Source organism: Calliphora vicina, chromosome 5 (assembly GCF_958450345.1).
Source record: "Calliphora vicina chromosome 5, idCalVici1.1, whole genome shotgun sequence".
NCBI lineage: Eukaryota > Metazoa > Arthropoda > Insecta > Diptera > Calliphoridae > Calliphora > Calliphora vicina.
In genome coordinates, this window is record NC_088784.1 from 12,942,400 (window position 1) to 12,968,818 (window position 26,419).

Sequence of the window (26,419 nt, forward strand, 5' to 3'; positions counted from 1 at the left end):
TGAGGTCTTCAGAAAATTGATTTCAACAGACAGACAGAAGGACATGGCTTAATCGACTCCGTTATCTATAAGGATCCAGAATATACTATATACTTTATAGGGTGGGAAAATTTAAAAATCTTCAAAATTTTCTGGAGAAAAAAATCTAAATTTTCAAAATTGTATCAATTTTTAATTTTTTGATAGAAATAATCGCAAAAAAATTTGTCGAATAAAAATCGCTAAAATTTTCTATAGCTATAATCGCCAAAATATACTTTAGAAAAAAATCACCATTTCTTTCTATTGAAAAATCCTAAAAAATTTTAAAATTTAATTTAAAAATCCTCTACATAGGTACTTATATAAAAAGATTTTCTTGGAAAACCTTTAAATATTTTTATTCATATAACGTTTGCTTTAAATTTCTTTACATTGATTCCATGCTGCTTTTAAACCTTACATTAATAAGGCCAAGTATGTAAATAATTTAAATTGTATAGAGAGCAACAATTATTTTGTTTACTTTAAAGCAATTAAAATTTTAAATTCATTCAATTCATTTCGATGTAATTCAAGAAAACTCTTTCATTCATAAATAAAACACACACTAATTTGCATACATACATATACATACATATATTGTAAACATTTCAATCTCAATTTCCAAAAAAAAAAAAAAAATTCAGAAAATGTAAATGGTTTATTTATTTTACATCAGAACATGATGGCGCGTGCATAAATACTTATGTATGTAGTACATAAAATAAGCCATATGTTGGACGATACTTGACATGTAGACTCCAACAATCAGACACAGCCCTGCAGACAGACAGACTAACAGACAGACAGACGCATTTATACCACCATTCCAACATCATTCCAAATCCAAGCAGATGAACAACAAAAATGTCAACCATTTTTATGTTTGAGCAGTATTGAAGGGGATGAATGAACATTCACCAGATATGTACTAGTATGTATGTACTTGTAAATATGTACTCTTCAAGTTTTTTTTTTTAAATGTCATTTTCGTTGATAGCAAAAAACTACAGAATATACGGAACACATATATATTTTTATCAACTCACTACTACTTTTCACTTGTGCACTACTTTTATATTTATTTACTTGTTTGTAATGAACTACATGATAAAGTTTAATCCTTGAGCAGGCGTTTTAAATTTAAAAAAAATGTTCTATTAAGATTTAATAAATGAAAAATTTATCATCTTAACTGAATCATTATTTTTGTTAAATAAAATGAAATTTTTTGAGTTTGTCTCATAGTTTGTGTTATAATTTTTTAGATGATAAACCAATTTGCTTGATTTTCAATAACAAATTGCCTAGCATAGTAGATAATATTTTGTATGAGTTTCATTAATTTGGGTTAGGTATTTTAGACATGAGCATGTTTTACACACACACTATCGGTATTATAGAATTTTTGAAAACCCAGCCATGGTTTTATGTGTATATGTTTAAAATCAAATCAAATTCACTGTTACTTTGCTATTTCATTTGTTTTGGTCAGAAAATGTTTTCAAAATGATCAAAATTGTATCATAATTATTTTTAATGTCAACAGCTATGGTGGTTAATAAACTAACCACCACCCCATTCCATAAGAACCTTGGATAAAACTCATAATAAATTTAACTTAATTAAAGTAAATACGCAAACTTCAATTAAGTTTAGTTTATTATGAGGTTTATCCAAGTTTTATACGGAAGAGAGTTTATTAACCACCCTGGCGGTTGACATTAAAAATAATTATGATACAAATTTGATCATTTTGACAAAATTTTCTGACCAACACAAACGAAATAGCAAAGTAACACTGAATTCAATGAAAAATAAACACTCTGTGCTTTTTTTATTGAATGCGTGAACAGCTCTTTGAAAAACTGCGATTTACAATATTTTCAAATTAATTGGTCAATTCACAAGGTCTCTTATCATGTCATATTGTCATAATGTCCTAATATTTCACAATGGTTTTTATTGTTTTTCAAGTAAAAATGTCCTAAAATAATACTACTCTGTATGCTATGTTTATTGTGTTATCGTAACCAACCAGTAGAGACATTCGCCGAATGCCTAACTGTCGGTTAAGCCGAGCTGCCGTGTTCAGATATATTAAGACATTATGACAATATGACTGATAAGAGACCTTGTGAATTGACCAAATAAATTAATCTAACCAGAGCACCCGATGTCTTCAAAAACTGTAATTGTTTAGCAAAATGTTTATTTTCTTTACAAAATTTTATTAATTTTTATGAACATTTTATCTGGTTTTTTTAAGAACAATTTTATTGTGGAAAATGTTAATGATTTTTTTATAAAAAATTTTAGAGTTTTTATTCTATTGAAAATTTTAGAGAAAAACAAGCAAGAGAGCTATATTCGACTGTGCCGAATCTTATATACCTTTCACCAAATTATACTTCAAAATACAAATTTAATTTTTTTTAATTTTTTGGAAAAAAAAATTTTTGGAATTGTTATTTTTTAAATTTTAAAATTTAATTTTTTTTTTTTAAATTTTAGAATTTTTTTTTTAAATTTTAGAAAAAAATTTTTTTTTATTGAAAATAAAATTCGGGTTAAATTTTTTTTCCGATTTTGACCCACTTACTATGGTCTTATATACGTCGTTGCAAAGGTCTTTGAAATATCTATCATTAGATATTCATATTGTCTATATTAATGACTTAGTAATCCAGATATAGGTAAAAAATCGATGTTGTCCTGGCTTTTTCCTGATATCTCAGCCATTTGTAGACCGATTTTACTGATTTTAAATAGGAAACTTCTCGAAAGCATGTCTGATAGAATTATTGAAGATTTGGATCCCTAAGATATCTGGGGTCTTCAGAAAATTTCAACAGACAGACGAACATGGCTTAATCGACTACGCTATCTATAAGGATCCAGAATATACATATATTCTTTATAGGGTCGGAAAATTATATTGTGGAAATTACAAACGGAATGACAAACTTATATATACCCTTCTCACGAAGGTGAAGGGTATAAATATCTAGAAGACAATTTTTATTTCATAAATATAATTCGGAAATGGTAAATTCTGCAAGAAATTCTAATAAAGTTTCTAAAATTTCCATGAAATACCTACTTTACGTTTATTATTGATTTTTCTATTAAAAATTTTTCCAACACAATAGTAGGCTGAGAAATAAATATTTCTTATATGAAAAATATCAGTTTTCGAAAATTTTTCAACAAACATTTTTCATATTTTTTAGTCATGAACGGATGTATGAAGTACGCAAGAATTTAAAATAATTTGAGAAAAAAAAATCGAATAAAAATTAATATTTTCGTGTGGCATTAAATCAAAAAAATGCTTAAAATTAGTTGGCAAATGAACTAAAGTGTTGCAGTTACAAATTGCTGAACCTACTAAATGATGCAAATAGTTTGAAAAAGTAAATTTTCTCAACAAAAAAGTAAAACAAAATGTCAAAGATTTCAAAATTCCCGAGATAAAATAGCACGTTCAAGATGAATTTTTATAGAATACTAGTGGTTGACACGTTTCTTTCAAATAAAAGGCCAAAATCGTTGTTTCTTAATATAATATTGAGAAATTTATGAAGAAAAATTTTGACATTTTGTAAAGAAAATTATGTTGCCTCAAATCATCCATTGTTTTTTCTAATAATTGTGAAATTTCTTTCTTAGACGGCTGCTAGAAAACTTTGATGGTTCTTTTGGAAAAATTGCTGGTAAAAATGTTAGAAAAATCTTGTGAAATTTATTTTAATATGTTGACTTTCCACAGCCACAAATATTCATTTTTGGAATTCTTTTAAAAATTTTAACAATTTGGAAATGTAATGTAAATGTAAATATAAATCAAATTTGAAGATGAATATTATTATTCCAGGTTAGTTAATACATAAATAGTTCCACAAAATTGCAAATATATAAATCATCACACTCTTAAATCCTCCATAATCTAAATACAACCCTTTAAAATAACCTGATATTTCGTTATATCATTTGCCGCCATAAATGTTTAGTGAAATGAATATATTGATGTAACCAGAGCAGCTTGACGGCAAAGTTTTGCTAAATAACATAAACGATGACTTCAAAAATGCCAATAGATGCCAATAAACTGTGTTTTAAAGACTATAGAAAAGGTGGTTAGAAAACTGACCACCAAACCGCAAAGAGTTTAGCAAGTAGTTAATGTATCTTGGCTGACTTTTATTTTGGGTTATTTGACATGTCGCACTCGCTCAACAATACTGTATTAACTCAAAAACTTTTAAGTGTTCAGGAGACACAAACAACTGTTTTCTTAATGCTTAAGAAAGTTTTCTTTAACGAAAATTTCGCAATATTAACAAAATCCATCAATTCTATTAAATTTTCGTATTCATTTGATTTGTTCATTGTCAGCAGATAGTGTTGTGTTATGTATTGTTTTTTGCCTAAAAATAAAATGACAAAAATTTGAGTGAATACACTATTGTTGAACGAGTGGGACATGGCAAATAAACCATAATATATCAATTGTAGTCAGCCTAGGTACATTGGCTACTTGCTTAACTCTTTGCGGTTTGGTGGTCACTTTTCTAACCATCTTTTATATAGTCTTTAAAACATAGGTTATTGGCATTTTGCTAAACAATTACATATTTTGAAGACAACGTTTATGTTTTTTAGATTTATATATTAACTAGTTGATCGCCCCGGCTTCGCCCTGTAGCATTTACTAATGTTAGTTCTTCAAGTTTCCAACCCACGCACATCAGCCTGTTCTTATTTATTTGCAAATAAAATGAACCATTTAATTTTTATATACATATATAGATTTGAAAATATTTTAAGCCGCAGTTTTTCAAAGAAAAAGGGCAGTGGCTACTTTATATAACCCAGGTATTCTAGCGTGAAGTCAACTTTCACTTTAGTGTCTCTAAGTAACCTAGAGTGTAATCACTTTAATAGTTTATGTTTTTTACTGCAATTTAGAGAGTTGTTATTTTATCCATCAGAAGTAATCTATTAGAAAGTTGTCGGTGGAAGATTTGTTTTACAAAAAATCAGCAATTGCACTGTCTGTGTGATGTCTTTTTAACTACATGTTAAAATAACTAGTTATGCAGCTGATCAAGTAACCAGTTAGGTAGCTAGTAAATACTCTGTAACCGGTATGCAAATCCAATGCTTTGACTACTTTGGACCAGCTGTCAGACAGTCTCTTTGCAATAAATAAGGGTTTATTTACCACCTGTTTAGCCACAAGATAGTTGTTTGTAACTAGTTGTCACTCTAAATGATAGGAAAAATCACTAGTCTCGGGACAGTCTCCCATAACTGCTGAGAACTTACACGCAGAGAAAAAAAATATAGTTGTGCATGTTTACAGTAATCATTTCAACATTTTTAAACGTTTTTTTTTAACCATATTATAGTCACAGTACTTATTTACATGATTGTGGTAACCATAATATGGTTAACTTACGATTCACATGATTGTATCAATCATATATATGGTTACAGTAAACATGTATACATATGTTTGTGACAACCATTGTTGTATGTGAATCCAATGCGTTGACTACTTTGGAGCAGCTATCAAACGGTCTCATTGTAATCAAAAAGGGTCAATTGACCCCCTACTTAGGACATCCACTTTAGCTAGTTATGCAACTAGTCATCCTAAATGATAGGTAAAATCACTAGTTCGGAACAGTCCCCTAAAACTGGTGGGAACTTAGATGATTTTTATACCCTTCATCTTCGTGAGAAGGGCGATTAAGCCATGTCCTTAAATCAATGGCATTAGAATTTTTGAAATTTTTTATTTTCAAATACTAAAATTCCTAACGGGGAAAATGTGTTCCAAAAACTGAGTTTTTTTTAGAAAAGTGCCTACTGTGACGTTATTTACCATGTTATACAAACCGATTTTTTTTTTTAAATTGGCTAAGTTTGGATAGGACTGGGGGTGGTATGTCCGTTTAAGTGAGCCAAGTTTTTATTTACACGCTTTTGCATTAAGTTATATTTCCGGATCATATAAAAATTATATATAGTCCCGAAGAAATTTTTTTTCTACAAAAGAAAAAAATATATGGGCTTTTTTGGGGAAAAACGTAAAAAATGCGGTCCTTTTTTACAAGTTCCAACTTTGGATGCGTATAACTTTTTATAGGGAAGAGATAACTGTTAGCAAGTTGTTTTTATTCTATTTAGAATTTTATCGCCAAAATAGCTGATATTTTAGAAATAAATTTCGACCCTCCATAGGCCCGCCATATCTAAAAAACCATAAAAAGATCGAGCAGAATTAAAAAAAATAAATCAATAAACTTGAATATATCTTCAACTAATAGAGAAAACCTACACTTGTAAGCGTATTTTTGTGGGACTATTTATATTAAAAATTTTAGCTCATTCGGATCATAAATGGATTTTTGGCGATTTTTTTAAAAAAAATTGAGACCCGATGTGACCAACTTTGAGGGGCTACGTACTTGCCCCCATTAGCGCTAGGAAGCTGAACAAACGTAAATCAACTCGAAAACACCTCAGCTCCAACCATGTGAAATTTCGTAACAAAATCTCTAATAGTTCCCAAGATACCGAATTATTTCCAAAAAAAAAGGTTTTAAACCACTGTGCGACGTATAAAATATCAAATTGGACCTACAATGGTTCAAAATCGGAAGAAATATTTTTTAACCCGAATTTTTTTTTTCACCAAAATTTTTTTTTGATAAATATTAAGAAAAAAAAATTTTAAATTTTAAAAAAAAATCCGAAAATTTTTTTTCCAAAAAATCAAAAAACAACTGGCAAAAAAATAATTTTTTTTTTACCTAAAAATATTAAAAAATTTTATTTTGAAGTATAATTTGGTGAAGGCTATATAAGATTCGCCGAATATAGCTCTCTTACTTGCTTTCTCACGATTTGTGTTAAAGGGCTTACGAATACCTTTGTACCTTAGAAATCATTAGTTCCTTAGAGGGTTAATGGTCCATAAACATGTGTGGAATTGCGAACATACCACCAGCCACAGCAAAAAAAAAATCTGCTGTCAAAAACCAACAGAACATGTTTTTTTTTCTTTCCGTATTTTTGCATGACATGAAAAAGGTGTTTTTTAAATAATTACTTAATAATTACAAACGTTTTTTTTCTCTCACTTTTTTGTTTTTGTTTAAAACTGCTGAAAAATATTCCCATCATTTAAGCAAGAAATGAACTAACTGCTACTGCTGGTGTATTCAATTCCGGTAGCTTAAATTCCATACAACAAAAAAAGAAAGGCGTAAAATTTGATTGTTGCGAAAAAAAGAAAGAAATAAAATACAGTAGTAGTACAATATTTGGCATTTAAACAAAATTCATTATAATAAATACTTGATCGCATACAGCAGAAAATAAAAATAAAAATGATAGATGGATTTTGGCTACTTGTCATTTATTGTGTGAAAGGCCACACAGCTACATTTTATAAAGATTGGATATGTGAAATCACTTGCTGCATATGAAAACCAAAAATTAAATGAATAATTTGAAAGCCCCTCAAACAAACAGAGATACAAAAAACAGTAGTGGTCGAGAGTTAATAGATACATTTAAATGTATGTATGGATTTGTATTGTAATTTTCTAAAGATGTCATAATTTTTGAATGATTGCCTTTGACGTTTTCGTTTATTTTCTTGCTCTTGATGTTAAATTTCCATTTCAAAAAAACACCATCATTCGTATTCATATTGTTAGTTAGGAACACCCACTGTGCCTTGAGTTACAACTCTTTTCAAGTAGTAACTTTACTGGTCTCTCTCTCTTTTTGTTATTGATTTATTTTTTAACCCAAAGACTAAATAAAGTCATGAATGACAATTGTGACCATATTCAGGCCCCTTCCACTTCACGTTTCTCCTGGTTATCTCATTAACACAATGGTTTGTTAAACGAGCATTAACTTAACCCAGTGTTACGAGTTTTTTTTTATTTTTATTCTTTTCTTTGTGGAGTTTTTGTTTGATTTTTATTTAGACAATGCAGTTAGCTAGCTAGTCTTCTATATTTGGGGGAATTCGTTTGAAGTTTAGCCGTTGGTTTGGCGCAAAAATTGTTGGGTCATGTTTATAATTTTATTGGTTTATAAATGGAGTAGAGGAGTTGAATAAATAAATCCAGACAAAAGATATTTATTTATTTAAATTATTCATTCATCTATGCCGATTTGTATGTATCATATGGAAATTGTAAAGCGATCAATAATTGAGGTTTGTTTAGATTTTTTGAAAAGGATATTTAAGTTTTTGTTGAAAATAGAAAAGTATCATTAGCTTGGAGCTCAAAAGGCGCTTGGTTTTTTATAGCCGACAATAATTCCAGCTAGGAATTTCAACACGATGTAAAAGTAAATCTTTCAAATAACAGTGCTGTAATAGCAAACTGTAACATATTTGTGGGCATTATTAAATAAAAGCTTTCAGTTGATTTGATCGTAAGTTGGCAACGTTGTATTCGAATTCGAATATTCAGTTAAAGAACATTGTAGAAAGTACACCACAGATGGCGTATGTATTAGTAAGATCTAGAATATTCGAATTTTGACAGTTAAAGAACAATCTAGAGTGCAGATGGCAGTGTTATAAATAGTGGCAGAGATTACAGTCGTGAGTCAGTTTATCAGAGACGCTTTTCGAATAAACATCAACTGAGTGCCTTAAAGTGTGTTGTATTTTTCAAGTGAATTCGTGTACATTATAAAGTGTGTCTGTATTTCTGCGAATTTGCAAACGTGTATAAAAAACATTGAGTGACTATTTAATTATGTTGTTGTTGTACATTTTTAAATAAAGAAATGTTACAATTTTCAAACTACTAAACGGCTTTTATTTGCAATCAAAAGTATCCAGTTTATTTAATGGAAATAAACCAAACGTTTTGAAAAGGTTAAAACGTAACAATATTTTATATATAGAAAATGATGCCACTTTTTCCAATAGAATATTTTCGCGATTTTTTTCAGTTAAAAATTTTGGCGATTTTTTTTTATAGACAATTTTTTATTTTAATAGAAAATTTGAGAGATTTTATTTTCTATGGAATATTTTGGCGATTTTTTCTATAGAAAATTGTTTATTTTTATTACCTTTAAGCCATTATTTCTATAGAAAATTTGAGCATTTTGTTTATAGAATATGTTGTAGATTTTTCTTATAGAAAATTTTAGGTTTGTTTTCTATACAATATTTTCGGGATTTTTAAAATTTTTTGCTTTTATTTTGAAACATTTGTACCTACAATATAAATTTATTCAAAGTATTAGCCATTGTTAGCTATGACTTTTCCCATCTTTCTGGCAATATATGGATTCAAAGCCAAAAGATCTGCTCATATTTTGTGGTCAAGAACGAATCAAACCATTGTCGGATTCTATGTTCCAAAGTGCATCGATAAAAACAAATAGTAGTCGGACGGGCCACGGTCTGATCTATAAAGCGGGTGAGGCAAAACTTCCCAATCACTTCATTCTGAATAGTTTTTAACAGGTATTGCAAGATGTGGTCGAGCGTCATTATGATGGAATGTTACAGTTTCATGTCCGGTCGCATATTCTGGGAGTTTTTCGGCCAATGGGCAGATTTCAGCAGCTCATAATATATCATGAAAATCATTATAGTCCGACTTAAATTTTTTTTTCACAACCGAATCTATTATTCAACTCAATCTCCAACAAACCGAAACTTTAAAATTTTAATCGATGAATAAATTTTAGGATTTTCATTATCTTAAAAAAAATCAAATATTTGTTGGTGTTTACTCACTTTTGAGGTTCACTGTAGGACCCTTTTGGTCCCAACAAATACAGAGAACTACCTTTCCGCCATGGATATTTGGCTTTGGTGTCGGTTGGCCGGGCTTCGGTTTATTGTAATGAATCCATTTCTTTTATAGAGTTCAGCAGCATTTCAGGCATACAAAAACGGTCTCTCAACTCAAATTCGTATGGTACCCAATTTCCCAGCTTTTGGATGAATCCTGTATTTCGCAAATGTTTTGATATTGCTGCATGAGTAGCTCTCAATGATTTTGCAAGCTCTTGTTGAGTTTTACAAAAATCTTTATGGAGTAATGCCTTCAATTCTTGGTCATCAAACTTTTTTGGTTGGCCTGGGCGATCTTTTTCTTTCGAGTCAAAATCACTACTTCTAAACCGCACAAACCATCTCTCTCACGTTGAAACCGATGAAACACATTCGCCATAAGCTTCAGTGTACTTCAGCGGCACTTTTTTTCAACTTAAATAAGTAAAGCAAGTCTTCCCCCTTATGATGCAAAAAATTCGACATTTTAGAGATTTTTTCACAGAAAATGTTTTTTTATAGAAATTTAGCGATTTTTTTCTAAAACAATATTTAACACCTATTTTAGCCTTTTTTCTATAAACATTTTTTACAGAAAAAAAATGTTTCCCCCAAAAATTTTAGCGAATGTTTTTAGCAAATTTTTTCTATAAAAATTTTTTTTTTTTTTTTGGAAATATATGGCGTGTTTTTCAATTTTGACAATTTTTTCTATAGAAAATGTTAGCGCTTTTTTGCTATAAACTTTTTTTTTTAGCGATTTTTGCTATAAAACTTTTTTGCGATTTTTCCCCCAAAAATTTTAGCTTTTTTTTTTTTAGCAAATTTTATTCTTTAAAAAAATATTTTTTTTTTAATATCTGTCGTTTTTTTAAGTTTTAACAATTTTTTCTATAGAAAATGTTAGCGTTTTTTCTATAAACAATTTTTTAGCTATAAAACATTTTTGCGATTTTTTTCCATACATTTTTTTTTGCGATTTTTTTCTAAAGAAAAATGTATCACATTTTTTTTATTAGCAAATTGTTTTCTATAAAAAAAATTAATTTTTTTAGCAAATTTTTTTCTATAAAAAAAATAATTTTTTTGGCGTTTTTTTAAGTTTTAACAATTTTTTCTATAGAAAATGTTAGCGATTTTTTGCTATACAATTTTTTTTTTAGCGATTTTTGCGATTTTTTTTCTAAAAAAAATTTATCACTTTTTTATAAAAAAATTAATTTTTTTATTGAAAATGTGTTTTTTTTAATTTTTAACAAATTTTTTCGATAGAAAATTTTAGCGATATTTTCATCGATTTTTTTCTAAAAAAAAGTTACCACCTTTTTGTATTGAAAATTTGTGTAATAATTGGTCCTATCATGTTATATTTTTACAATGTCCTAATATTTCACGACTCGACGGCTCGGTATAACCAACCCTTAGGTGTTCGGCACAGGTCTCTGCTGGTTGGTTACGATAACATAATAAATAGCGAACAGAGTAGTAGTATTATTTTAGGAAATTTTTTGCTTGAAAGGCAATAACAACATTTTCTAACCATTGTGAAATATAAGGACATTGTGACAATATGACATGATAGGACCCCTTGTGAGTCGGCCAAATATATAGTTATTAGCAAATTTTTTTTCTATGAAAAAATCAATATTTCTTAACAAATATTTGGCGTTTTTATACCCTTCACCTTTGTGAGAAGGATATATAAAAGTTTGTCATTCCATTTGTAATTTCCACAATATAATTTTCGGACCCTATAAAGTATATATATTCTGGATCCTTATACATAGATAGCGGAGTCGATTAAGCCATGTTCATCTGTCTGTCAATTGAAATCAATTTTCTGAAGACCCCAGATATCTTCGGGATCCAAATTTTCAATAATTCTGTAAGACATGCTTTCGAGAAGTTTCCTATTTTTTTTTTAATTTCCCTTTTTTATTACACCTGTCAACAAAATGACAATAAGTAATTTAATTTACAGAGGTGGGGTGTTAATTATCTTAAATCAGTACCTAAGATAACTTAAATCGAATTTAGAATGATAAGTAATTTATACATTTTTTTATTATACACAGCATTTGTCTTCCTTAGTATCGCTCAGCTAGTTCTGAAGGTGTATACCGTTTAAGTCTTCTGGGTGCCAGGGTTTCGTTTGCCGGCAACTGCCTGAGTTCCATGTTGGAATATTGTGTTAAACGAGTTGTATGTTTAATGCTGCTGATACGGATAATTTCTTTTACTGTTTGACGTTTAGATCTCGATGTATGTCTTCATCTCTAATATACCATTCTGCGTTGACAATAGTTCGCAATATTTTAGATTGAACTCGTTGAATAATTTTTAAGTTTGTTGTGCTAACTGTACCCCATATTTCTACGCCGTACTTCCAAAGTTTCCTATTTAAAATCAGCTAAATCGGTTCACAAATGGCTGAGATATGAGGAAAAACCAGGACAACCTCGATTTTTGACCTACAGTGAGCGTCAAAAGTGAGTAAACACCAGTGAATTCTTTGATTTTTTTAAGATCATAAAAATCATTATATTCCGACTTAAATCTTCTTTTTTCAGAACCGATTCTATTATTCAACTCAATCTCCATCAAATCGAAACTTTTAAATTTTAATCGATGGATAGATTTTAGGATTTTTATTATCTTAAAAAAAATCAAATAATTTTTGGTGTTTACTCACTTTTGACGCTCACTGTATATCTGGATTACTAAGTCATTAATATAGACAATATGGATATCTAATGATAGATATTTCAAAGACCTTTGCAACGACGTATATAAGACGATAGTAAATTGGACCTGGGTCAAAATCGGAAAAAAATTTTAACCCGAATTTTTTTTCACAAAAAAAAAATTGAAAAAAAAAAAATTTTTTTTTTTAAATTTTAAAAAAAAAATTTTAAATTTTAAAAAGAAAATTAAAATAGCAATTCGAAAAAGTTTATTTTACAAAAAATTAAAAAAAAACTGGAAAAAATAAATAAATTTTGTTTACATAAAAATATTTGAAATTTGTATTTTGAAGTATAATTTGGTGAAGGGTTAGATTCGGCACAGCCGAATATAGCTCTCTTACTTGTTTAAATTTGAACGATTTTTTTTCTATAAAAAATTTTAGGGCATTTTTTCTATAAATATTTATACCCTGCACCACCATAGTGTCTAACACCCACCTTAAAGTATACCAATTGACTTATAATCATTTTCTGAGTCGATTAAACGATGTCCATCCGTCCGTCTGGTTGGCTGGCTGGCTGTCCATGTAAACATTGTGCGTAGAGTACAGTTCGCAATTTTGAAGATATTTCGATGAAATTTGGTACATATTATTTTTTCGGCCCAAGGACCAAGCCTATTGAAACTGGCTGAAATCGGTCCATTATTTCACCTAGCCCCCATACAAATGTCCTTCCGAAATTGGACTTTATCGGTCATAAATGTTTAATTTATAAATGTATCTCCACAAATTGCGCTCCAAATAAGTTTTATATATACAAAATTCATGTCACCAAATTTTGTTACGATCGGTCCATAATTAGTCATAGCTCCCATATAGACCCGCTTCCGAAAATCACTTAAACGTGCATAAATCGCTTAAAAATGGTGGTATACTCACAAAATTCAACATAGTAAACTTTCATATAGACATAAATCACACGACCTAATTTCATGGTGATCGGTCCATAATTGGTCATAGCCCCCATATAAGGCCCACTTCCGAAAATCACTCAAAAATATAAATAATTGAAATTTTAAAAGAAAAATGTTTTTGCTCTTTTACTTAGTGTATGGTATTATATGGTCGGGCTTGACCGACCTTACTTTCTTACTTGTTTTTACAGACAATTTGAGCGATTTTTGCTTAGAAAAATTTAGCTACATTTTTTACCCTTTTTTAGCCACTTTTATAGACAATTTTAGCTAAATTTTTTTTTGTGTTATTAAGTAATTGCAAGTCATTAGCAAGTTTTAGGAGAATACTAATCCTCTAGTTAAAACAAACTATATCAAATCGATCTTTTCGACGTCGATCGATATCAAAATTCTTAGATTAAAAAGTATATTTGCGTTCCAAAACTGTTTGGTCACTGTTAAATTGTCACCACCTCTCTTGACGACATAAATATGTCATGTCATAACACATCCTTTAAAAGAAAACTTCCGACTATAATAACCTCCTCTTTTTCTTTAGTCAAGGGAAAATTACCAGCAATATTACACCTTCCTACTTTAATATTCCACTAAAATTGTAATGCCTATACAACCTGTTGAGTTGTTATTTTTTGCAAAATTTGCCTCCTTGCCTATACAAATAATAAAAACATCTGTCGTGGTTTGGTTCCAAACCACATTCAGGCGAGTTTATATAGAGACATTTTCATTTCTATTTCTTGTGGTCACTGTGACACAGCTTTTCTTTGGTTTTGCTACAAAAACCACAGCGATATTATCATGTTGACTTTTGGGTTGGACAAATTTTACAACCTACTAAACTGTTAAATACAGCTAGAGAATAGAAAATTACCACAAATATAAGGACAACGAGGACAGTTTAGGAGTTGGCGGCCAGGACAACCACAGTCATAATTGCGGTCTTCATGGCTGGCCGTAACAAATTTAAACACCTTGGTTTTCTGGCTACGGGAATCTAAGGATTCTCTATTTGCTATAGAGCTGAAAGAGAGATAGAGAGAGAAAAAGGTTATTTAAACCACAGCGACCAAATATATAATTTTTGTTAATTTTGTCACTAATAATGTGGCCGTAAAATTTCATATTATTTGCGCTTAGAATTTTGGCATAAATTTAAATGTCAATTTCAGTTACTAGCTAGGATAGGCTAGCATAACGCCACGGGCGATCTCTGTTTAAGTTGTAGAGCTTGTTAAGGCGTAATAAGTTCAGCTAAAGTAACAAACAATTAACACTAGAACCACAAACTCCTGGCAGGATACTAATATTGAAGGACATTTTACTACCTGTTTTAACTAGATAAAAAATAAGAAAGAGAGAGAGGGAGGGAGAGAAAGATATCGATGTAAATTAAGGTAGTTAAACTCTGTGTGAGGTTCTACAAACATTTACATTTACTGGCTGTAGTTTCTTTTACAGACTGACTACTATTTTCTTTTCTTTTCTTGTTTTTGTCTTTTGAATTTAATTTTCGGTTTTTGTCATTTTTGTCGCCCGATCATGGTGTGGCTAATTGAACTGTTACGCTCATATTTATACAACGCTCAATTGTTTGGCTGATCACTCACTGTTGTAAAAGATCGCCTGAATGTAAGGTGGTCTTCTCTAGTTCTTGTCTTTTAAAATTATGAATACCAAGACATTTTGTTAACATTTCAGCCACCTAGTGGGCGAATTGTTTTGTGTTGTTTAAACGTTTCAGTTTGCCTATGATCGTTTGTATTGAAATCAATGAAGTCATCAAAACCAAAGATCGATTATCAACGCATATTTGTGAAAAAGAAAGAAAATCAGCAAAGGGAAACTAAAAGAGAGTAAATATCCTGCCGTGGCGTTGCCAATTAGTTTAGCAGCGCTTAAATATTTGACAAAATTTTAAATACTTAACATCTGATATTGTCTCTTCTCTTAGAAAACATAGAAACAACCAAGAGCTTCTTCGATCAGATGTTCAAATTTTGTACAAGAAAATCAAATCACTTCTTGTCATAAACAAACATTTTTAAAATCCATACATTTCCGTCCGTCTCTGCTAGCTGTTTGGCTGGCTGGCTGCCTGCCTGGGTAGGTGGTACCAGTTGTTGTTTATAAGGTGTTGGCAAATTGTTTTAAATTAATGCGTTAATATGCCATACAAATTCATTAGAGATACTTTAAAATATATTTTTATTTTCTGTTTTTTCTGTGGAAATTATGGCGAAATTATAGGTTTTAGTGTGTGTTAAATATGCGTGTGTTTGGTTCCGTTTAAAATTCAAACTATAATTAAGTGGTTTTTGATTATGGTTTGATTATGTGTTAAACATTTTGATTATAGGTTTGTATTTGGATATTTTGGAATTTACGAGTTTTTTAAACAGCTTCAAATTGAGTTGTTATCGTTATTAAAGACTTGGAAAGGGTGTTTTTATTTTTTTCAAAATTCTTTAAATTATGCTAAATAATTCGAATATTTATTTAATTTAGTTATAAAATATAGAAATTCAAATGAAATATTTAACAATGGAAATTTCTATGCAGATTTATGGTAAATTTCGCTGGATTTGTATTTTTATAAATAACATTTTCATCACTTCAAAAGTAGCAGCAAGTGCATTTTTTGTTATTCCTTCGGTGTCTCGGGAATTATTGGAGATATCGTAATGAAATTTCACAAGGTTGAAGTCGAGATGTTTTCGATTTGATATACAGTTGTTCAGCTTCGCAGACAGAATGGGTGATATCACATTTTTAAAAAAATCACAAAAATCCATTTGTGAAATTGAAAATGTAATTAGTTCTTGAGGCGGTCTACAAAAAATACGCTAGCTTATAGATTAATTTTGTTTTTAATTTTGCTCGATCTTTTTTTTGGTTTTTTAGATATGGCGGGCCTACGGAGGGTCGAAATAATTTAAAAAGAACTTGCTTATAGTTATCTCGCCCCTATAAAAAGTTACACGAATCCAAATTTGAAACATGTAAAAAGGGCCGTATTTTTTAAGTTTTTTCCCAAAAAGCCCCATTTATTTTTTCTTTTGTAGAAAATAATTTTCTTCGGGACTATATAAAGTTTTTATATGATTCGAAAAGAGAACTTAATGCAAAATCGTGTAAGTAAAATTCGGCGGGCACAATACCTTCAAGACCTATCCAAACTTGGCCAATTTTATAAAAAAAAATTGTAGGTTTGAGTAGAAAATTCTAAAAAGTCAAAGCTCCATGTTTGTACCGTGAACTCGCGATATTGAACAAAATTTGAACACTTTTTTACTTCCTTGGCTACTCTAAAATAGAGTGACGCTTAGAATTAAATTTTTTGAAATGTTGAGACGGTACGCTGAAAACTTTCGAAATGACCTAAAATACCACCACAAAAAAATTTATCTTGTTCTAAGAAGGGCAACCCGTGCCGACTTATCGATTTAGTTTTGAGGTGCATTTACTATGGGAAAAATGAATTTTTTCAGTTTTTGTAAAAATTTTGCCATTAAATAACTACTTTGTGTTATTGTCGTTCTAATAAGATATAAAAGACAAAAATTGGTTAAAAAATTTTAAAGTTATTAAAAAATTGCCAGGCCATAAACGTGTCTAAGGCCACTAGAAATGAAATGTAGAAACAAAAGGTATTTTGAGAAATATTAAAATAAAAGCTTATTTTTACTTAGAATATATCCATATGTCTTCGTAGGATACCGTTAACCTATTCGCAGGTATAACCAAACAAATTTATTTTTTTTAAAGGCAGTTTCAAAACTCCAAATTCAAATTTTTAAAAATTTTGTTAAACAAATTTCAGAATTTTTTGATCATCACATTGGGATTTATTGAGAACATAAAGGGAATAAAAATATGAAAAAAGTATGACAATAAAAAATATAGTTTTTCCGTACCAGCGATTTAAATTTTGAGATTTTCGAGAAAAACTAATATTTTAGCCATATTTTGGCGAATGAGCCGAATTTCCTTACTGTTATGATTTTTAAGTAAAAGCTATTCAGAATAATATTGTCCAGGTAATTTAAAATATATAGTCTGAAAGTTTTACTAAAATCGGAAAACTTTAACTCTTAAATCGTGAAGGTCAAAGGTCAAATTTTTCAATATTTCAAATTTATCATGGAAAGATAGCGAAATGTTATATATTTTTGGACCAATTTTGATGAAACTTAAGAAAAATATAACACAAAGTCTAGTATTTATAAAAACAACAGAAAAATTAAAATTAACCCATAATAGCACCTGGGGTTAAAATGACCCCAAAATTCTAAAACCATAAAAAACCTTGTCAATTTCAATAGTACTAATCGAAATTTGATTTTAAAAGGAAACTAAGCCATAAGGGGTACCTGCTAATTTTTTTCTATTGGACTTGAGTATAACTAGTGTAAAATTTTACGCCCCTACGACCACGCCTTCCCTATGCGACGGGGCCTTAAAAAGTGAAATATGTGTTTTTTTCGTTATCGTGCTATTTTTGGACTTGAAAATTTTTGTTTTGATCGTAATGTTATGTTTTTCTACTGAATTTTTATATTTTTATTTTAACAAAAACTTGTTTTTCAAAAAAATAAATTTAAAAAAAATGTTACTTTTAATTGAAAAATAATTGTTTTTTTGCATTTTATTTCTTATTTCATTTGTTTATCATAAAAATAATCAAAACAAAAATTTTCAAGTCCAAAAATAGCACGATAACGAAAAAAACTTTAAGGCCCCGCCAAAAAATTTCAAAATTTTCCCATTTCACTAAAATATTAATTTTCAAGTCCTAAGGTTTTCATCAATACCAAATACTTCTATAAAAAGCTTATATTTACTCTTGAGATGTTCCACAAACCTTGGCCCCTTTGAAAACTTTAAAAATTGTTTCATATATTGCGGCAAGTGGGTGTGATCTAAATCGCCTATTTAAGTTTACTATTGTACTAATGGTAATAATATTATTTAACAGATAGTTTAGGAGATGTTCTAGAATGTTAAGAACAAGTTTAATTTGTCAAAAACAATTTGGTGAAAATTATCGATGTAGTTGCGGTTATTTGCTTATATCTCAGCCATTTGTGGGCTGATTTGCTCGATTTTATGTATTTTATTTGGTTGGTAGCTTCGGAAAGTTGATTTCAACATGAAGACGGAGAAACGTAAATGCCTATATCGACTTCGCTATCTGCCTGGGTTTATCTAATAACAAATAAGTTATAAACAGTTATGATGTCAAATAAAAACGTCGAAACACCCATTGTTTTCATCTTCGCTTTTAGACTTTGATGAAGAATAAAGAAAAAGTACCAATAATTAATCCATTATTCACAAAAAAATACCATAAGTTCAGCCTATGATTGTTTCTAAATTCATTCTGATGCAAATCGGCTAACTTTTATGTCAATAAGTTTAATAATTAAAAATATTAAAAAAGTACCATTAGGAGAAAAAGTACCAATTTCCTATTTCACTCCTTAACACCCGACAAGTTTGAATTTTCAAAATACTCCATTTTGCGGATATCTTTTGTGATACAGATATGTCTCAAACGATTTGAATCTGTATTCATATTGTATTTTAGAAAAAGTACCAAACTGATTTGTCTACAAGATATTTGAGTTCTTTGTACTAAAAATCGATTTTTGGTATAAAATATGAGTGATCACTGTTTGATTTGCATAGGATTTATCCACACCTTCACACTGGAGTTCCAAATAACAACCTGTTAGTTAATTTTTGTATGATTGCAGGAAATAAGTTTAAAATTATATCAAAATTTACTTAATAATTTCGAATAAAATGTGTTTTCACGTTTTTACCCGTTTTTGGTACTTTTTTGTTCCCATTGAATTTATATAAATTTTAGAAATGTAGTGGCAGGTCATAATAAAATATTCATATGTCTCTGTCAATTTATGGAAAAATGTACCAAAAATAACTACAATTTTTACACCTTAATTGATCGAATTTCCAAAAAGTACCAAACTTGTATTTATTATTTTTTAATAAGTAAACAATACGATTTGAAAGTTATTTCTATGTTTATTGGTTTTAAAGATACATAGGGTGCCCAAAAAGTACCAAAACTTAATTTTTATCCGTTTTCTTCCCTAAAGCGTTCAAATTTCAAAGTTAATTTTTTTAAGTAGAAGATTCCTTTTAAATGTTTTTTGTAGCTTTGTTAGCTTAGATGAATTTCCAAAAGTCCCCTCTTCGAGATTTTCATTAAATAATGCGTTGGTTTCGGCATCGGTAGCCTCATTATTAGCTCCTAAAACATTTATTAATTCTTAGCAACCATAAAAATACATCTGAATATAATATTGAAACAAACTTGATGTTGACCTAGTTAGCTGCGTTAGAGAATGGCAAATGGAGAGAAGAAAATCCACCGTTTCATTAAAAGATCGATGGACCAAATGGTAGAGACATGAAATTTGGATTATAGATACCCTTTCCTATGTAGACCCATGGAGAGGGGTATCCATAATCCAAATTTCATGTCTTTACCTTTTGGTCCATTGATCTTTTAATGAATCATAATGTTTTGAGGAGCTAATAATGAGGTTACCGAGGGCGAAATTAACATATTCAGCCCAATTATGAATAAAAATTCACCGGGAGTTTTTTTCCCTTTACCAATTTTTTCCTATTCAAATCCAATGGGAAAAACTCCCGGGGAATTTTTTATTCATAATTGGGCTGATTATCTACTAAAAACCTCTGAAATAACACTGTAACTATAGATCTTTGCAGGAGAATAAACCAAAAGTTATATTTATAATTATGCTAACGTTTCGTTTTAAAATCTAAAATTATCCAAAAAAAAATTGATTTAGCACATTTACATTCTAAGCTAATTAAAAGATTTATATTAAAACTTCTAAAATTTTTTTTGAAGTTATTTCCATAAATTTTTTAAAACTATGTTATTTAGCCTAAAATCTAAATTAAAACTTGTCTGGGTCTAATTTATTCTGTTAATCAAGAATTTTTTTAACTTTCTTTGAAATCAATAATTTAAAATACTAAAAATGTCTAATTGATTATACAAATAAATTTATTATCTTATGGTTAAAGTGTTACAAAATTTTATGGCACAACGCCAACAATATAAATATAAGAATTCTTAAATTAAAAATCTCTCAAGTGTATTGGCTCTTCGACACCTATACGCTTGGGTTATCTCGATCACCTTTAAAGGCGCTAAACCATGACAGTTCATCAAATAAATAGAAATTAACAGAAATTTTCCACTTTCAACCCTAATCATCATATCTATGAGAAAATATCTAAACAATACATTCATAATTACAGGTGTTAAAACCAAAACATGTTAATTTGAAATTTCTGCTTGATTTAGAAATTATAATAGAACGCATAATTAAAATTAAAGTGAAATTAAATGAAGATCTTGGTAAAGATCAGTTAAATTTCAAGGAATGATAAACAAAAGGAAGGTGTTAGATATTTAATAGAAGTGGAAAATTTTATAAGAAATATTAATTTTAAAGAATTTTGTAACATTAGCTTGATTAATATGTAAAGGGTCTGTCAGGCGCGGATCCAGAAGGAATGAAATATAAATTTTCCCCTCCCAAAACCGAAAAGTTTTTATATAAAAAAGAAAAAAAAAATATGAAAAATGTAGAACAAATTTTAATGTTTAAAAACACACTCCCCCCCCCAAATGGTTGAACTGGACCCGTGCCTGCGATCTGCCAATAGAGTTGATAGCGGCCATATTGTTGAAGCTACATCTGTCGAAGTGGCTGTCATTATTCAGTTTGTTTTGTCAAATCACCTTGGACGGTTAAAATTGTTTATGAAGAGTAGGGTAAAAAACGGTAGGGGAAGAACCTTTACTATTTTCAAGTCAAATTTTCAGTTTAAAATCTTGTCTAAAAATCACGTTAACATTTTCCAACTATTTTCCAACTTAAATCTATTTTCAAATACATTTACCTTTTACAAGAGATTAACGAGCTAAAATCATTTAATTAAAAAAAGATTACAACCAACTTAACTTAATACACCAACTTTTAATGCTACTTTAACGGTTTGATAGCAGCAACAACATGACAAAATTTAGAAAATTGTATTTGAAATTTTCATTATTTCATAGACTTTGTTTGATTTGAGCTTAAAATGCCGCCTGCTAAACTGCATTAAATCGTTCGTTATGAGTTTTTTTTTTGTTTTCATATTTTTTTTTTGTTCATCTTTTGTTCATATTGCGGTGGCAACCTGTAGAACGGAAAGACGGAAGCTTTAGCTTCCGTTGGCACGTGATATTTACAAAAAAGGTATAAATCTCATTTTGACATTGTCATTGTTTCTGACAATGTCATTATTAAATGTATAGAATGAATGCTTAAAGAGAGTATGAACAATGGAAGATGAAATGTAATAAAGAAAAAAGAAATTGTAACAAATTGATTTTTCTTCAAAAATAAATTTGTAGCTTAGAGTATAAACAAGCTAAGTCTGCTTTTTATAGAAATTTTGGTTAAAAAAAACTACAGAATAATTTAACTAAACAATAGCTAAGGTTTCTTGGAAAAGCCCTTTACAGTGTTTTAGAATCTTATTTATGTTAAGTTATGCTAAATTGTTAAGTCCATTTTTTTCAAAACCTGCTAACTCCAAATATAGTTTTTAAATTTAGCAGCCCAGTCGAATCTTATTTAGTATAACTTAGTTATTTATTACAAAAGTAAAGTTTGAGAAAAAAAAAATAAAATTCCCAAATTGAAATATAAAATCCCCAAAAATGTTTACAGACTTTAATATTTGAGATTTTAGTAACATGAAAACTAAAAAAAGTCATAAGTATCACCCCATTTAAATTTTATAATGAAAATTCCATTTTCGCACGTAAAATATAAATTTCGTCAAAAAATTAAAATTCCAAATTTGAAAATAAAAATCCCAGAAAATTTCCTCACTTTAATATTTGAGATTTTAGTTATTTAAAAACTACAAAAAACATCATTATCACTTTATTTAGTCAAAAATTTAATTTTTTTTAAATTCCCATTACACATTAAAAAATCCCCAAAATGCCCACTTTTTTATTGTTAAATTTTTTTAAATTTTATAATGAAAATTCCATTTTCATTACACATTAAAAAATCCCCACTTTTTTAATGTTAAATTTTTTTAAATTTTATAATGAAAATTCCATTTTTGTACGATGAATATAAATTTGGTCAAAAAATTTAAATTCCCACTTTGAAAATAAAAATCCCAAATAATTTCCCCACCTTAATCTTTAGATTTTAGTTATTTAAAAACTACAAAAAACATAATTATCACTTTATTTAGGCAAAAATTTAATTTTTTTTAAATTCCCATTATTCATTAAAAAATCCCCAAAATGTGCACTTTTTTAATGTTAATTTTTTTAAATTTTATAATGGAAATTCCATTTTCGTACGTTGAATATAAATTTGGTCAAAAAATTTAAATTCCCACTTTGAAAATAAAAATCCCAGAAAATTTCCCCACCTTAATCTTTGAGATTTTAGTTATTTAAAAACTACAACAAACAAAATTACCATTTTCGTACGTTGAATATAAATTTGGTAAAAAAATTTAAACTCCCACTTTGAAAATAAAAATCCCAAATAATTTCCCCACCTTAATCTTTGAGATTTTAGTTATTTAAAAACTACGAAAAACATCATTATCACTTTATTAAGGCAAAAATGTTATTTTTTCAAATTCCCATTATTCATTAAAAAATCCCCAAAATGCTCACTTATATTATTGTTAAAATTTTTTAAAATTTTATAATGAAAATTTAATTTTCTTACGTAGAATATAAATTTCGTCAAAAAATTTAAATTCCAAATTTTAAAATAAAAAGCCCAAATAATTTCCCCACCTTAATCTTTGAGATTTTAGTTATTTAAAAACTACAAAAAACATCATTATCACTTTATTTAGGCAAAAATTTTATTTTTTCAAATTCCTATTATACATTAAGAAATGCCCAAAATGTCCACTTTTATTATTGTTTAAATTTTTAAAATTTTTTAGTGAAAATTCCATTTTCGCACATAGAACTTAAATTTGATTAAAAAATTTAAATTCCCAATTTGAAAATAAAAATCCCAGAAAATTTCCTCACCTTAATCTTTGAGATTTTAGTTATTTAAAAACTACAACAAACAAAATTATCACTTTATTAAGGCAAAAATGTTATTTTTTCAAATTCCCATTATTTATTAAAAAATCCCCAAAATGCCCACTTTTTTAATTTTAAATTTTTTTAAATTTTATGATGAAAATTCCATTTTTGTACGTTGAATATAAATTTGTTCAAAAAATTTAAATTCCCACTTTGAAAATAAAAATCCCAAAAAATCCCCACCTTAATCTTTGAGATTTTAGGTATTTAAAAACTACAAAAAACATAATTATCACTTTATTTAGGCAAAAATTTTAGTTTTTTTAAATTCCCACTACACATTAAAAAATCCCCAAAATGCCCACTTATATTATTGTTAAAATTTTTTAAAATTTTATAATGAAAATTTCATTTTTGCACGTAGAACATAAATTTGGTCAAAAAATTTAAATTCCCACTTTAAAAATAAAAACTCAAAAAAATTTCCCCACTTTAATCTTTGAGATTTTAGTTATTTAAAAACTATAACAAACAAAATTATCACTTTATTAAGGCAAAAATTTTAGTTTTTTTAAATTCCCATTACACATTAAAAAATCCCCAAAATGCTCACTTTTATTATTGTTAAAATTTTTGAAATTTTATAATGAAAATTCCACTTTTGAACGTTGAATATAAATTTCATTAAAAAATTTTAATTTCCACTTTGAAAATAAAAATCCCAGAAAATTTCCCCACCTTATTCTTTGAGATTTTAATAACTTAATAACTACAAAAAACATAATTATTACTTTATTAAGTCAAAAACATTATTTTTTTAATTCCCATTTCACATTAAGAAATCCCCAAAATGCCCACTTATATTATTATTTAATTTGTTTAAATTTTATAATGCAAATTCTATTATCGTACGTAGAATATAAATTTGGTCAAAAAATTTAAATTCCCAATTGGAAAATAAAAATCCCAGAAAATGTCCCCACTTTAATATTTCAGATTTTAGTATCTTATAAACTACAAAAGTCATAATTATCACTCCATTAGATCTATAACATTAGTTTTTTAAATTCCCATTACACATTAAGAAATCCCCAAAATGCCCACTTATATTATAGTTAAAATTTTTTAATGAAAATTCCATATTCTTACGTAGAAACAAATTTAAATTCCTATTTTGAAAATAAAAATCCCAGAAATTTTTCCCAACTTAATCTTTGAGGTTTTTTAGTTATTTATAAACTCTACAAGTTTTATATTAAGCCTTAAAGTCAAGAAAGTTATTTTTTAATTCCCAGCCAACATTCAAAAATACCCAAAATGTCCAATGTATATTTTTATACCCTTCACCATTTAATTTTTCATTTCCACCCCATAAATTATATATATTCTGTATCCTTTTAGATAGGGAAGTCGATATAGCCATGTCCGTGTGTATGTTGAAATCAACTTTCCGTAGCCCCCAATTAACTTACATACATGATTCAAATATCAATATATCGGGTATTCTTCCGTCTCAGTTCGAAATCAACAAAATCGGACTACAAATGATCACAGCCATTTGTAGTCCGATTTTGTAAGGAAAAACCCGGGACAACCTCGATTTGTATACCCTTCACCACCATAGTGGGGAGGGTATTATGCGTTTGTGCAGATGTTTGTAACGCCCAAAAATATTAGTCTAACACCCACTTTAAAGTATACCGATCGACTTAAGGTAGGGTCACACAAGACAAATATTTGACGAAAAAGACGTAACCACTAAATAAAATACATTTGAATTCTTTTATTTATTTCAAAAACATATTTTACTTAGGATGATTCAAAATAAAAATAATAGTTTTATTTTATTTGATAAATAAATCGCTTAAAAATGATGGTATACACACAAAATTCAACATAGTTAACTTTAATATAGACATAAATCACATGACCTAATTTCATGGTGATCGGTCCATAATTGGTCATAGCCCCCATATAAGGCCCACTTCAGAAAATCACTCAAAAATATAAATTATTTAAATTTTAAAAGAAAAATGTTTTTGCTCTTTTACTTAGTGTAGGGTATTATATGGTCGGGCTTGACCGATCATACTTTCTTACTTGTTTTATCTATATATGGATTACTAAGTCATTAATATAGACAATACATATATATTCCAATAATAGATATTTCAAAGACCTTTGCAAAGGCGTATATAAGACCAAAGTCGGACCTACAATTCGTCAAAACCGGGAAAAATATTTTTTACCCCGAATTATTTATTTTATCAAAAAAAAAATTTTTTTGTTAAAAAAATTGTTTCAAAAAAAATTAAAAAAAATTTTTTTCTGAAAATTAAAAAAAAAAGTTTAATTTTAAAGTATAATTTCATGAAGGGTATATATAACTCTGCTACATGTTAAACCTTTTTTATATTTAATTTATAAACTAATGTTTTAAATTTTGTTTTTCTTTCTAGATACCACCTAATTTCTTTAAATTTCTGGTAAGTTTATTTTTAAAAAATATTATTATTATTAGCTCCTTTTCTGTTTCATAGCTCTTTCATTTAATCACATCATTAATTTTATATTTGACTCAATATTTCAATGTTTTCCCCCGAAAAATACGTTTTTTTTTTGGATTTTCAAGCAAAATCAACGAATCATATCAAACCAGCGATAAAATGTGTGTTGTATTGATACCAAAAACTAAGAGAGAGTATGTATTGGTATGTATTTATTACACTGCTGTGGTGAGTGTGTATCTGTGT

The 26,419-nt window shown here is 28.4% G+C and overlaps 1 long non-coding RNA gene across 2 annotated transcripts in view; it reads left to right on the top strand.

The window, feature by feature from the left end:
• Nucleotides 1-3,242: 3,242 nt before the first annotated feature.
• LOC135959936 (uncharacterized) overlaps nt 3,243-26,419 on the top strand; it is a 186,320-nt gene continuing 163,143 nt past the window's right edge. For both annotated transcript variants that reach the window (XR_010576564.1, XR_010576565.1), the window contains exons 1-4: nt 3,243-3,437; nt 3,694-3,737; nt 3,794-3,898; nt 26,126-26,152. This is a non-coding gene — a long non-coding RNA (uncharacterized LOC135959936). The remainder of the gene's footprint in view (nt 3,438-3,693; nt 3,738-3,793; nt 3,899-26,125; nt 26,153-26,419) is intronic.